This window comes from Monodelphis domestica, chromosome 2 (assembly GCF_027887165.1).
Source record: "Monodelphis domestica isolate mMonDom1 chromosome 2, mMonDom1.pri, whole genome shotgun sequence".
Classification (NCBI taxonomy): domain Eukaryota; kingdom Metazoa; phylum Chordata; class Mammalia; order Didelphimorphia; family Didelphidae; genus Monodelphis; species Monodelphis domestica.
In genome coordinates this window covers 184425093-184438928 of record NC_077228.1, presented here as the reverse complement: position 1 = coordinate 184438928, position 13836 = coordinate 184425093, and the positions used below count along the sequence as shown (strand labels likewise).

The window sequence follows — 13836 nt, the reverse complement described above, 5'->3', positions numbered from 1 at the left end:
TGTAGCCCCCTCCCCCCAAACACACACTCTTTGCAGTCATTCCTTTGGCTGTATTTTCATTCATTATTGACTTACAGTTGGTTTGGGATAAGAATCTGGATTTGTGCTTCAATTTCCTTATTTGAGAGATTGGGGCATCACTGATCTTATATACTTGAAGACTGGAAAATTAGAACTAATTCATAAAATTTAGGGTTGGAAGGAGGGGCTTTAGAGATCATCTAGTTCAATTACTTCCTTTGACAGGTAAGCAAATTGAGACCTAGAAAAGTTAAGTTATTTACTCAAGGTCACACAGGAAAATAAGTCAAAGAGCTGAGATAAGATCATAGGTCTAATGACTGTAGAACTCTTTTCCATCAGAGGATCATTCTGCTTATATGGATTATAAGATTTATATATATATATATATATGTACATATATATATAATTATAAGATTATAAGAATTAATCAGACATGTAGAAGTCCAGCAACTCTAGGTTCTGAATAGGCACCAAAAAGTCCCACCAGTTGTTAAATGCCTGATGGTGTACAGGATGGGGACTTCCTTTGAGAATTATTACTTTTATTTTTTACAACCTTTAATCTACTTTCTTTCGTTACCCATATGTAATGGCCATTCCCTAACACAGGTCTGTATAATGACTGTCTTTACCTGAGACACTGATCCAAAACCGAGGTCATAAATAATGCCTTGTGGGTTTGCTCAGGGTTCAAAATGCCAACAGGAGACAGATGCTCTATGGTGCTGCTCAGTATCATTGAGATCTAATGTGTTGCTCCGTTGTCTTCAGTTGCCATCCCTGGAGTGTTTTGATGCTATCGGTTGTCAGTTTCAGGTCTGTCGTTTCTTTCAGCAGAAGCGCAGCAAGTGGTAGATGAGAGACCCAAAGCCCTGCCTGTGCTAGGGGAGCAACCAAACTCCGATAACGACATAAATGAGTCAGTGTTCATCTGGGGAATCTCAGACAAAGCAGCCCAGAGGAAAACCATCCCTGTCGATGAAGGTTTATTTCTACTGCAACAGGAAGAACAGCAGGAGCCCAAACCCCTGCACAGACTGGAAAGAGGAAGGGGAAAACTAAAGCCACAACGTGTGAGTAGCATTTTATTATCCCCCTCGCCACAGTAACCATGGAAGAAACGAGCATTGGGTAGGGGGCTTGGTTGTGAGTGTGGGGTGTGTGTGTGTGTGTGTGTGTGTGTGTCCATGGTGATTATTAATGGGGGTGGGGGGTGAGGGAGGGATTTTATTTAACAAGTGCAATTGAGACCTGTCCTCTCTCTCTAAAGAAGATGCACACAGGCACACTTAAGCACTTGAAAACATATACATACACACACACACACACACACACACACACACACACACCATTATCTACTTGCATTTTTCCTATGATTTTTAATAATAGAAAGGGAAAGATATTTTCTTTTCATCTTTTTGTTTGGGGGAATGTGCTGCCTGACAGAAAGACACCCAGTTTTAGAGAGCGTTCCAAGAAGGTAATGCTTCGTGGGTTTTTTTTTTATCTTCCAAGTTTCTTTTGCAGATCTAAAGATCCCTGGTTCCTAGTCTGTTTGCTCTTCTTTGCGAAGAGAGGTTTTCACTCAAATAACTACATAAGGATGAAGGAAATTTCATTCCTTCAGGGAATGTGTTCATCTGTTTCTCCAATTTCATTGTTTCTTCCTGACAATATCAAATCCAACATGGCTTAACCCCCTCCAATGTCGTCATTAAAGATGTATGAGCATAGCATGGATGGGGGCATGTATGCATTACCCTGGGCATATCTGTCCTACCCACCCCAAACCATAATTTTCTTTCCAGGGTAGGACATCAATTGTTCTTTACATAGAAGTTGTATAAAGTTTTTATAAGACACTAGTATTATAACCCTGAAGGCACACATACCTCTAAAACTTAAAGATCTAAGATATGTGGGCATATTTCTGAAAGAAATAGAGGATGGATACCAACTAGCCTGCATCAATAAGTATTGATTTGTCCATAGATCACTGTCAGGTAGCTTTTAAACTGATGGGTATGGTAGGATAACTATTTATTCCAGTGCTAAAAATTGAGCTGTGCCCTGTCCTAAGCTGACTTGGTGACTGGTACCTGGTTTCTGTTGGCATGGTTCATGAGATGATTGTTGCTAATTTCCTTTCTTTTCCATCTCCTCTCCCTTTCTTCCAGCCTTCTTTTTCCCCCTTCCTTCCATTACTCCCATCTTTCTCTTTCTTTCTTTCCTTCCTTCCTTCCTTCCTTCCTTCCTTCCTTCCTTCCTTCCTTCCTTCCTTCCTTCCTTCCTTCCTTCCTTCCTTCCTTCCTTCCTTCCTTCCTTCCTTCCTTCTTTCCTTCCTTCTTTCCTTCCTTCCTTCCTTTCTTCCTTTCCTTTCCTTTCTTTTTTCTGTCTTTCTGTCATTCTCTTAGAGGATTTAAAATTGAAATGTATATAATTTCAAGTGCTTTTACTTCATTTTGAGCACCTGTAGTAACTTCATTTTCACCAAAGTAAAAAGAAGAGAGGGGGCCAAAAAAGGCTTTTACCCAGTGCTGCCTTTGTACAGTTTTGGGTAGTTAAGATAAGAATGTCCTTTTCATTTTATGCTGTGTCTTTACTAAACTATCATGGTCAACAGACAGTCCAAGGGATCAAGGACTTGTGCTGAATGGAAGTTCATTGAATTGACTTAGAGCTTACAGGAACCTGAAAGGCTATTTAGTCTAGTCCTGTTATTTTATAGACCAAATAGAAAAGGTTAAGGTACTTGCCTAGAGTTACACAGATAGTATGTGTCAGAGGCAGAATTTGAACTCAACTTTTGTTGATTCCAAGCCTAGGGCTTACCCATTAGCTGGATAGGTGTACTATGTCTGAAGTCCCCATCATGTTTTTGCAGTGGGATATAAGATGGGAGATCCCCTCCCTTTGGGGCTATTTCCATGTATGGATATAAGGCATCTTGGAGGGAGGTGAGAGCAAGAGAGGTTGAGATTAAGAATTTCCATTCTCTTAAACTACCCCAAGAGTATCATAATGTATACTTTCAAGAAATAAACTTGCAGCTTTTCTTCATTACTAACCTCAACCACAGCCAAATCCAGTAAAGCAAAATTTGCAGCTCCCAAGTTTCCAGCTTGTGCAGAGGTTGGGGAGGGGGCAACACATGTGAAAGTGAATGAGGAACCTAAATCCTGTTTTATTACACCCAATGACATTGAGCAGGTGTCAGAAACAAAGGATGACCCCAGAGTTTCCAAATGAGTATTGAGAGAATGGATAGAAATAAACTTATCTTGGTCATAGTCTCTCTACCTTCTCTAAGATGATAGAGAACAAAGATCTTCAAACCCACACCTTGTGAGGGCTTTTTGTTTAGTGGAGAAAAGTAATGGCTAGAAGGAATGAGGGCTAGTGACCTCATCATCTTCTGTGCTAGGCTGGGTATTTCTCCTAAAAGCACTTTTGTTAATCATTGAACCCTAGGATGGCAGATTTAGTACCAAATGAATTTTAGAGATTGGGAATTAAAAAGTCAGAGAGGGAAAACGGACTTTTCCAAGTACATCTAAGAAGTAGGTGGTCCAGTGTGGATTTGAGCTTGGTATCTCTGACTCCAGATTCAGTGGTTCATGTTTTATTCATTCATTCAAACAAATACATTTTAAGTATTTATTAGTTGCAAAGCATAAGTTGTAATTCACAAAGAACTAAAGAATGACCTCAATACATTTCTTTTCAGTCTGTGCCTTCCTGGAAGTGCCACTCTATCAACAATTTTATTATTCCTTCTCTTTGGTATCTTGTCATTCTTTGAGCCTAATTTTTGCCTTCATCTCAGTATTTTTGTTTTGTTTCAGCTATAATGTGTTTAGTGCATAAAATTATATGACCCCTCTCCATCCATACTCCAATCCCAATCCAACATGCTAAATAGTTCTGGATGTACTTTTTTATTCCCTGGGACAGGGTGTAAGGGAAATGGTAGAGTTTATTGAGTCAGATTCTCTGACTATATAAATGAGTTTAGGGATTTTTCAGATCTTTAGCAGCATTAATTTTTCAGGTCTTCTAAGAGATAGCAGGTAAATTTCTGAGTCTGTGGCTGCCATTATAGCCTGATAAAATGAAGGGTTTTTTTACTTATTTTGCCCTGAGAATAGGACACCATGTGAATTGGCTGAAGGGCATTGCCTTTCAAGAGTTTATGGGGTATGATCTGTTGAAATTTCTTCCCCTTAAAGTGCACATTGTTGTCTTTGGGATATTTTTCAATTTTGCTTGAGGGCAGAGGATGAACTAAATTACAGCTCCACTGCTCCTTCAACCTGAAGATTCTATGCTTCTTTGCAATATCCCCTCACTTGATGCTATAAATAGGTTCTCAATACATGCCTGAAATGACCTCATCCTGGGTTTAGGGAAATGGGGAGAGACTGGCACCTATAATTTCATTGGTATTAGGAGTCCCCAGATGAGAAAAATTTCCTCTACTGATGCTAATCTCCACACTTCACTCTAATTTGCAATCTTAGACAAAGCCTAGAGTTATGGGAGATGTGTTCAAGGTCACATGGCATGTATGTGTCAGAGGTTAGACTTGGTTCCCTGTCCACTGTCCATGCTGCTGCTACTTTATTTTTAATTGACCTGTATTCTGTGTGTTTTTATACATATATGTATTTTCCTAATAAAATGTAAGCATCCTGAGAGTAGAGGAGATCTTATTTTTACTTTTGTATTCTCAAGTCCTAGCACAGTGCCTGCCAGATGGCAATTGCTTAAAGAAATGCTTATCGATGTGACTCATTTCCCGCCAGATCAGTAATGAACTCAAAATGAAGAGAGACATACATTTTGGGAATATCCCCTGTGGGAATTTGTTTTACTGTTCTAGATATGTTCCTTATAATAGTTTTCTTTTTCATTTTTTGTTATGATTCAATGGGTGAGGGTACAGTGAGAAGTATAGAACATAAAAATAAGTTATAAATAAAATATAGAAAAAACAATTAATAATAATAATTATTATTGTTCAGTTATGTGCAACTCTTCATGATCCTATGGACCATATTAGACCAATATTGTCTAGTGAGTTTTCTTAGTAAAGACACTGGAGTAGTTTGTCATTTCCTTCTCCAGTGGATTAAGGCCCCAGAGGTTAAGGGACTTGCTCAGGGTAACACAGCTAGTAAGTGTCTGAGGCTGGATCTGGTCTCCCTAACTCCAGGTCTAGCATTCTATCCACCGTGCCATCCAACAATAATAGCTAACATTTACATAGCACTTATAGGCCAGTTTGTTCTATGAGCAAAGCAGAATTGCAGTAACTCAAAAGGAACATGAGATAAGCAAATATAGGCATCACCATCCCAAATGTTCACATAGGCTCTTTGTGCCCAATCTGGTAGAGCCTTCCAAGCTCATATTGATCTCATTATCCATAGATGGACATACTCTACATTGACATTAATATAGTGATGTCATTTTTCTTCTTTGGGTACAAAGGACAAGAACCATTATGGGCCAGGCACTATGCTAATTGCTTTTAAATTTTTCTTCTTTAATAATAATATTTTAAAATTTTAAAAAAGAGTAAGAAAAATATTGTCATTGATCAATACTAAAGTACTAGTATGTAGCCTTTTCACATATGGTAAGCTGGAATAACACTGTAATATAAAGGACCTGAAAAATATCACCAGCTTCCATGAACCCAGATGTCTAGGTAAAAGAGAAGCAGAAGAATAAATATTTCCAAGTTGTCTTTATCCAGTGCCAAAGATAAACCCTCTCTCTCCACTCCTCTTCCATTACCCAGCCACTGGTTTTATTCTCTTTATCCTTTCTTTCCATTTTCCTCTTCATGCAATGAGCCTGTCTCAGAAATGCCAGTTTAAGCTCAGTTCTAACCCAGTTATGCCTTCTAAAAAGACCTATGAAATACTGTTATGTTTGACAAAGTTTTCTCTAATTGAATGAAATGGTGACATCTGTCAAAGAAAATTCCCGATTTCCACAACACAGCAAGCAGAATGCCAAATTAAGAAAATGTGCTAGGGAGAGCTTTCTAAGTCATTTTGTTTTATTTCTTTAAAATGAACTGCTTTTCTCAGATCACAGACTGGGAGATGATTTTATTAACTAGCATATGATTTTATGAATGCAAGATCATAGAACTTTATTAAACACAATACAAAATGGTAACTTCTGATAGCCTTGGTTTTGCAAAAAAAAAAATGTATAAGCTATTAAGAAACTCTCTGATTATGCTGAATTTCACAATCCCTTCTTTTTTCCCATTGCATCCTTGGAACCTACAGTGGTTATGGAAGAAACAGAATATAATCCTTCACTAGTGATTTCACTAGTATGCATCTTAATGGAGAAAACGAATATTTCCATGACTTAGTAGGCAAACCTCATGAGTTGTGGTAGCCAAAATAACTAATTCATCACATGGTGACCTGTCTTTTTGCTGAAGATCCCCTCTCACTTATCTAGGTTAATTCTAAAACACATTGTAGTCAGAGGTCTATTGGAGCTGATTCTAAGAGCTGATTGTTAAATTTTCAATGGGAGCATTTATAATTTGGAAACTGGCAAAAGGTACAAATCAGGATTTGATTTATTGTTTTATTCATTATATTTAAACTTAAGAAAGTGATGGGGAAATGATAATAATGCAAATTAAAATTTTAATGGGTCAAGATTGTTATGAAATAAATCTTCCCCCTTGTAACTCTCATTCATCTCTCCTAGCTCTGCTTTCTAAAACCTCTATAACATGAGCCAGTTGGGCTTATGACAATCTTTGAGCTGGGGAGGGAGGTGAGGTTGTCTGGGAGGATCATGGGTAACAAAGATAAATGTTGACTGTTGCAATACAAGTTTGGCAATGGAATACAGTGCTTCTAGATGAATCATTGTTGATAGGTGCTTTCAAAGCCGGTTTTAAGACCCAGAGGTGCAAAAACTGCCACTAAGGATTTGCAACTACCCAAGGATGAAAGGCACAAAGGGCCTGGTAAGTTTTGGGGTGCTCTTTACTAATCAGTAGGTTAGGACATACAATGAAGTGCCTTTTGTTTCCTTATTCTTCTTTGCCATCATCACTTGTGTACTAGACCAATGCATTAGCCTCCTAATTGGTCTTCCTGAATCCTGACCTTTTCCTCTTCAATCTGGAATGCCCCGAACTGTCCAAGTGATTTTCCTAGAGCACAGGATCACTCCTCTACTCAATAAACACCAGTGGTTTCCCACTTTCCCTAGGATCATATATAAACTTTGTTAATGGCAGCACAAGAAGTCTTCACAACCAGGAGCAAACTTATCTCATTCCTATTCTAATACATATCCCTTTATGCACTCTAAAATCCACCATACTGGCGTTTCTGCTGTTTGCCATACATGATACTACTTTTTTCTTTGCAATAGCTATTCTCCTATGCTAAGGCAGCTAAATAGCCCAACATATAGAAAAATGGATTTGGAATCAAGAAGAATCATCTTCATCAGAGCCCTGAATTCAAATCTGGCTTCATACACTTAGTAGCTGTACGACTTTGGGCAAGTCATTTCATCCCCATTTGTCTTAGTTTCCTCATATGTAAAATGAGTTGGATAAGGAAATCACAAACTATTTTAGTATCTTTGCCAAGAGAAACTCAAGTGGAGTCACAAAGAGCTATACACAGCTGAAAATGACTTAACAAATTTCCCCCGTGTCAGATATGTACTTCACTTCACACTTAGAAAACCTACTTTCATTTGTCTCACTTCAAATGACATTTTCTACATGAAGCTTTCTTCAGTACCATATTTCCTGTTACTGTTTGCAAATTAACTGGCGCTCATTTTACATGCACATAGACGTGTTTTATATGTGTGCTATATGTTATATAATGTAAATATTGAAAGATATATCTATTGTTATGTGTAATATGGTACATAGATAACATTTCTCTCATACCATTATATGGTGTGTACATGTCTTCCCTGATAGCCTGTAAGCTCCTTGAGAGCAAAGATTCATTCATTTTAAGAGGCAGAGAACTTATTTGGAATCTAGAAAGACCTGTGTTCGACTTCTATCAGCAGCACATTGGCTGTGTGACTGAATGGTCCTAGGCAGATAACTGATCTTCTCTGTGCTAGAAGCACTCTCTAAAGCTGAAAGTTTCAGAGATGTGCTTCCATTGGTAGAGGGAGTTCCCTGGATCAGTCAAGTCACAGATCCCAGCCCCAGTGCCTAGCAAATGATTGATGGTGATAGTGATGGCCAACATTTTATACAATACTTTAAATTTTACAAAACTTGCCCCTCCATGCTTCATTTTTGTATGTTATTTCATTTTATTCTCATAACAAGTCTGGGAAGTCTGATGCAGGATTTGAATTCAAATCTTCCTGACTCCAAACCCAATGCTCTATCTATAGTGCCATCCCCCTACCTCAAAATAGTGACTTTGCACACACACACACACACACACACACACACACACACGCACACACATTAATATATTATGTAATATATCACATATTATGCATAAAATAGTACATTGTATTTTATATACTAAGTAATAGATACTATATTATGTATTAGATAATACATAGTATACAATTGTATTATATGTATTACCTACTACCTGGTAAAGAGATTAATCCAAAGCTTACCAGCTTCTCTGTACCTTTTATCTACTGCATGTGTGTTAGTGTCAGCTCCTTAAGAGGTGTCACTGAAGATCTGTGTCCTCAAACCAGCTTTAAAATTCCCTATCAATATTAATTCATCTAGAATATACTGTATACATACCTAATATATAATGCAATTATACATATAATACATGTTCTATACATACATACATGTTCAGTCGTTCAGTTGTGTCCAACTCTTTGTGACTCCATGGACCATACTTTGTATGGAGTTTTCTTGGCAAAGATACTAGTGTGATTTGCCATTTCCTTTTCCAATGGATTAAGGCAAACACAGGGTAAGTGATTTCCCCAAAATCACACATCTAGTAAATGTCTGAGTCCAGATCTGAACTCAGGTCTTCCTGACTCCAGGCTCAATGTTCTCTCTACTGAGCCAACTAGCTACTGCGTACATAATATAATAACTATAATTATACAATGCATGTTTTGTGCATTGCATTATACATTATATATATTACATGTTATATAGGTTGCATGCATGTATACACATATGGCTTGTTTGCTTGATTGAAGAGGTCCTATCTGATTGCTCTAGGTTTTTTTGGTATATGTCTTCCCAAATTTTTCTGTATTTATTTTGAATATATTTAACTTTGTACATGCAGTTTCTTTCCAGTAGACTATAAGTTCCTCCCTATAAGGGTAGGAAATCATTCATTTTTGTCTTTATATGCCCAGTATCTAGCACAGTACCTAACATACAGTAGGAGCTTAATAAATTCTAATTGAATTGAATTTTTGATAAAGTCAGTAATTGTATTGGGAGGACAATGATTGTGTTGGGAGAACAGTAATTTGTTGGAAGGAAGGCTGCTCTGTGTGTAAATAAACTTTTATCTCAAGGCACAGGTCCTTGACTTTTTTGTGTGTATGTCAGGGATCCTTTGGTAGTCTGCTCTAACCTATGGGCCCTTTTCCAGAAGATTTTTAAATGAAAAAAATAAAATGCAATGGTTCTAAGAATATGCAATTAAAATAGTTTCCAAATTATTCAAAAATCAAGTTCATGGACCTCAGACTCAGAGCCCCTGGCTTAGAGGATGAAGTAGGAAGAGATAAGGAGAACAGACAAAGACATAAAGGGACTACTTGCTAATGCAGCCTACTGAGTTCATAGGTGGGTGTTACTTCTAGTACTTCTAAGGTCACGTAATATGCCTCATAACTAACAAAGGACTTCCGTCTTTTCCATAGGACAGGAAATTAGGAGTGAACTCAGTCCTTGTGATTTAGGTCAGCAGCTCTAGGCTAGGACTGACTTCATTATCTCTTCCTTTCCCAACTCTGACACATGCTATATATGGACTCTGAAGTAACTCAAGCCATAGCCCCAGTAGGACACAGATACTTAAGCAGCATTGTTACTCACCATAATGAAATAAAGATGAAAAGACTTGGAAATAAAATCCTGTGGATGGCACTGATGCATCATGCCTCCTGGCCCCTGAGGATCTCCCCTTTGCATTCAGCCTGCCTCTTTTTACTCAGCTCTATATCAGTATCCCATAGGACTCAACTAGGTCTAAGATACCCCAGCACTTTTGTTTTCTAGCTATCTTCTCCAGAAGAAGTTCTGCTGCAATTAGCTGGTCATGGTACTCCTTGAATCCGAAGAAATGTTCTGAAGGAATTTCAGCACAGAGGACCTTATAGTAACTCCATGTCTTTTAGCCATCTCCTCACATTTCCCCTCTAGCCTCTTCACTATACTGAAATTATCCTTGACTTAAGGATAATGAATATTTCCACAGCTAGTACAAATCATAATCCCTTCAAAACTAAAGGGGGGTGGGTGGGGTGGGGAAGCTGCCAAAATAGTTCATCATCTGGCAGTCAAATTTCTCATGAGGAGTATCTCCACAGTTCTCAGATATGTTACTAATTTCCAGATGTCTACCCAAAGCATTTTCAGCTTAATAGAATCTGGAGGCAGATGATGCTCCCTTGGAATAGCCTTTGGGAACCCAAGACTACCTCCCCACCATCATGTCTAAATATCTAGCTATGGCAGTCCTCTGTTCAAGAAATTTCAGTGTCTCCCCATTTTTCTTAGGATAAGAGATGCATTCCTCTACTGGGCCTTTAAAACCTCTCATAGTCTGGTTTTAATTCATTTTTCTAGACTGATAGACATTATTTCCCATAATGCATGTTATCCTCTAGCAAAACTGTTCTCCTTGCTCTTCTCCATATCTAAATGCCTTTATCTGCTTCTATGCTTCTCCACAGGGTAGTCTGCTATGGCTGGAATGATCCCTATGGTCTCTTCTCCCTCTTGAAACCCCTTACTTGTCACTTCCCAACTCAGTTCAAGAGTTGTTTTCTTCAAGGAGCCTTCCTCCCCTAATTCTTAGTGCCTCTGTATATCTCCTATGTGTACTTCTCTCTGAAAATGTCACATCCCCTAACAAAATGTAAGAGCCCTAAGGGCAGAGACATCCTGAATTTGTATTTATTCCTGTGTTATAATGAATAGAGAGCTAGCCTCAAAACTAGCAACACCTAGGTTCAAGCCCACCATTGACAATTACTGACTGTGTGATCATGGACAAGTCATTGAAACTCTTAGTGCTCTAGAAAACTAGCTAATCCTCTAAGTTACCAAGAATGTGACACCACATATCGGCCAAGGGAGTTTCCTCCCCTGGAAGTACCCTATACAGAAGAAATCACATGTCAATACCCTAATCAGGTCCTCTTTCTATCTCTATTTCAATCCCTGCTCCCAACAGTGCTGGCACATGGTGTTGTTCAGTCTTGTTTGTTTGCTTTTAAATTTTTTTAAACCCTTACCTTCTGTCTTAGAATAAATGCTGTGTATTGGTTCCAAGGCAGAAATAAGGGCTGGGAAATGGAAGTTGTGACTTTCCAAAGTCACACAGCTAGGAAGTATCTGAGACCAGATTTGAACCCAGGACTCTTGTCTCTAGACCTGACTCTCTTTTCCCTGAGCCACTTAGCTGGCCCTATATTTTTTTGTTATTGAAACCCTTATTTTCTGTCTTAATAACAAGTCTTAAGACAGAAGGGTAAAGGCTAGGCATACAGGTTAAATGTCTTGCCCAGAGTCACACAGCTAAGAGTTGTCTGAGGTCAGATTTGAACTCAGGTCTTCCTGGAGCTCTAGCCACTCAACCACCTAGCTGTCCATATTAAGTCATTTTTCAGTCATATTTGATTCTTCGTGACCCATTTGGGGTTTTCTTGGTAAAGATACTGGAGTGGTTTGCCATTTCCTTCTCCAGGTCATTTTACAGATGAGGAAACTGAAACAAAAAAAGGTTAAAGAGACTTGCCCATGATCATACAACTAGTAAGTAATCTGAGGCTGGATTTGAACTCAGATATTCCTGATTCCAGGGCCAGAACTCTTCCATTGAGTCACCTACCTGCCTTTGCTGATTTTTGAGGCAGCTAGGTGGCACAGTGGATAGAACACTGGGTTTGCAATCAGAAAGAGCTCCAAATCCTGGGCAAGTCACTTAACTTCTGTTTCAGTCTTTGCTCTGTAAAATGAGAATAATAGTACCTACTTTCCAGGTTTGTTGTGAGGATGAATAAGTTAATATTTGTAAAGTAGAGGCAGTTAGATAACACAGTGCACAGAGAGCCAAGCCTGGAAACAAGAGGTCCTGGGTTCAAATGTGGCCTCAGACACTTCTCAGCTGTCACTAAGCCCCCATTGCCTAGCTCTTCTCATTCTTCTGTCTTAAAATTGGTACTTCATATCAATTCTGAGTCAGAAGGCAAGAGTTTAACAAGTGTATGTGTGTGTGCAATATAAATGCTATTAATATTATTATTGCTACTGTTACTGACATGTAGCAAGCACAGGGTGAGGTAGAGGAATATAAGATTAAAGGGCAAGATGTGGGCATTGTCCTTGACTGACATGGCTTGCTTTCCAGCAGCCTTTGGGAATGACTGGGGCTTGTTCCTTAGACCCTAGGAAGGCTTCATTCCACAGATGCACATCTTTTATTAGATTTTATGCATCCCTTCAGCAACAATTCAGGGAATTTGTAATTCCAGCTGTGCACACTGGATTAGTTTCATCTCCACATAAAGCCGACTGGAAGTTTACTGGTGCGTGGAGGAGGGGCTCATTCTGCAGGCAACAATTTCCCTTTGTAGAAGATGTCATTTCATCTGGAGGGAAAGAAGTGGAGCTGGTGATTTGGTGGTAAGGAAACAGTGATGGGAGCAGTTCTTTGATGTTACTGCTTAGTTGGGTCTCAGGAAGCTGCAACATGGGACCAAACACTGATGGAGCTTCAGATGCATGAATCAGTTCATGGCTAGGCCTGAGCTCTCTGGGTTTATCTAGGAATAGCATCAAGCATTTGGGTTCTAACTTGAGGAGTGCACCAAAGAAACGTGAGTGTCAGAAAATCCAGTCTGTCCTTGTTGCCTCTGAAACAGATTGCATCTTTAGAAAAGCTGTCCCTGCTCTCCCAGGGTGAGAAAATGGACAGAAAAAAAAAGAAAGAAAGAATTTCTGGTCCCAGAAATTGTCAAGATGCCATCAGAATGTTGGTGGAATTCATTATTATGCCATTAGTTTAACTGCCTCTCAATCTGCTCATATTTTCCCTCTTCCCAAGAAAAAGGGGAATCTTTCCAATTTTCCCCATCAAATGCCAGCCTGCTCAATTGGCACTTCCATCTCAACTTCGAAACAGAATGGTCCCTAGTAATGAAAACAAATCTGTTATTGGCAAAGCAGGAAAGTTGGCCCTGTTTTGCAGAGTGAGAACTAAAAGGAGGACTCAGAATGAAAGCCACTCACAGACCAGAGCAGAGAGAGCAAAGCCCCATTCTGCCCTTTCACAGCCAGACTCCGTAGCCTCCACTCAAACCCTTTCAAAATACTATTTCAGAGAACAGAATATTTCAGAGTGGATACTGTTCCCTGCCCCCAACCCAGTCTTGAAGACAAGGGATGAACTTTTTCCATGAAGAAGGACTTTAGAGGCAGCCACTAGATAGAATCGATATTCATGATTTAATCAGGGGAAGTGTTCATTTAAACTCAATGCTGTCAGATAGTCAAGACTAATCGAAGGCTCATTAGTCTGGAGCACAGGTTTGAAAAGGCTCTTAGGC

The 13836-nt window shown here is 39.0% G+C and overlaps 1 protein-coding gene across 1 annotated transcript in view; it reads left to right on the top strand.

Moving 5' to 3' along the window:
* The first annotated feature begins 825 nt into the window (after positions 1–825).
* Positions 826–13836, top strand: part of ANKFN1 (ankyrin repeat and fibronectin type III domain containing 1) — a 587864-nt gene continuing 574853 nt past the window's right edge. Inside the window, exon 1 of the mRNA XM_056816551.1 lies at positions 826–1097. The gene's annotated coding sequence lies outside the window, so the exon portion shown is untranslated. The remainder of the gene's footprint in view (positions 1098–13836) is intronic.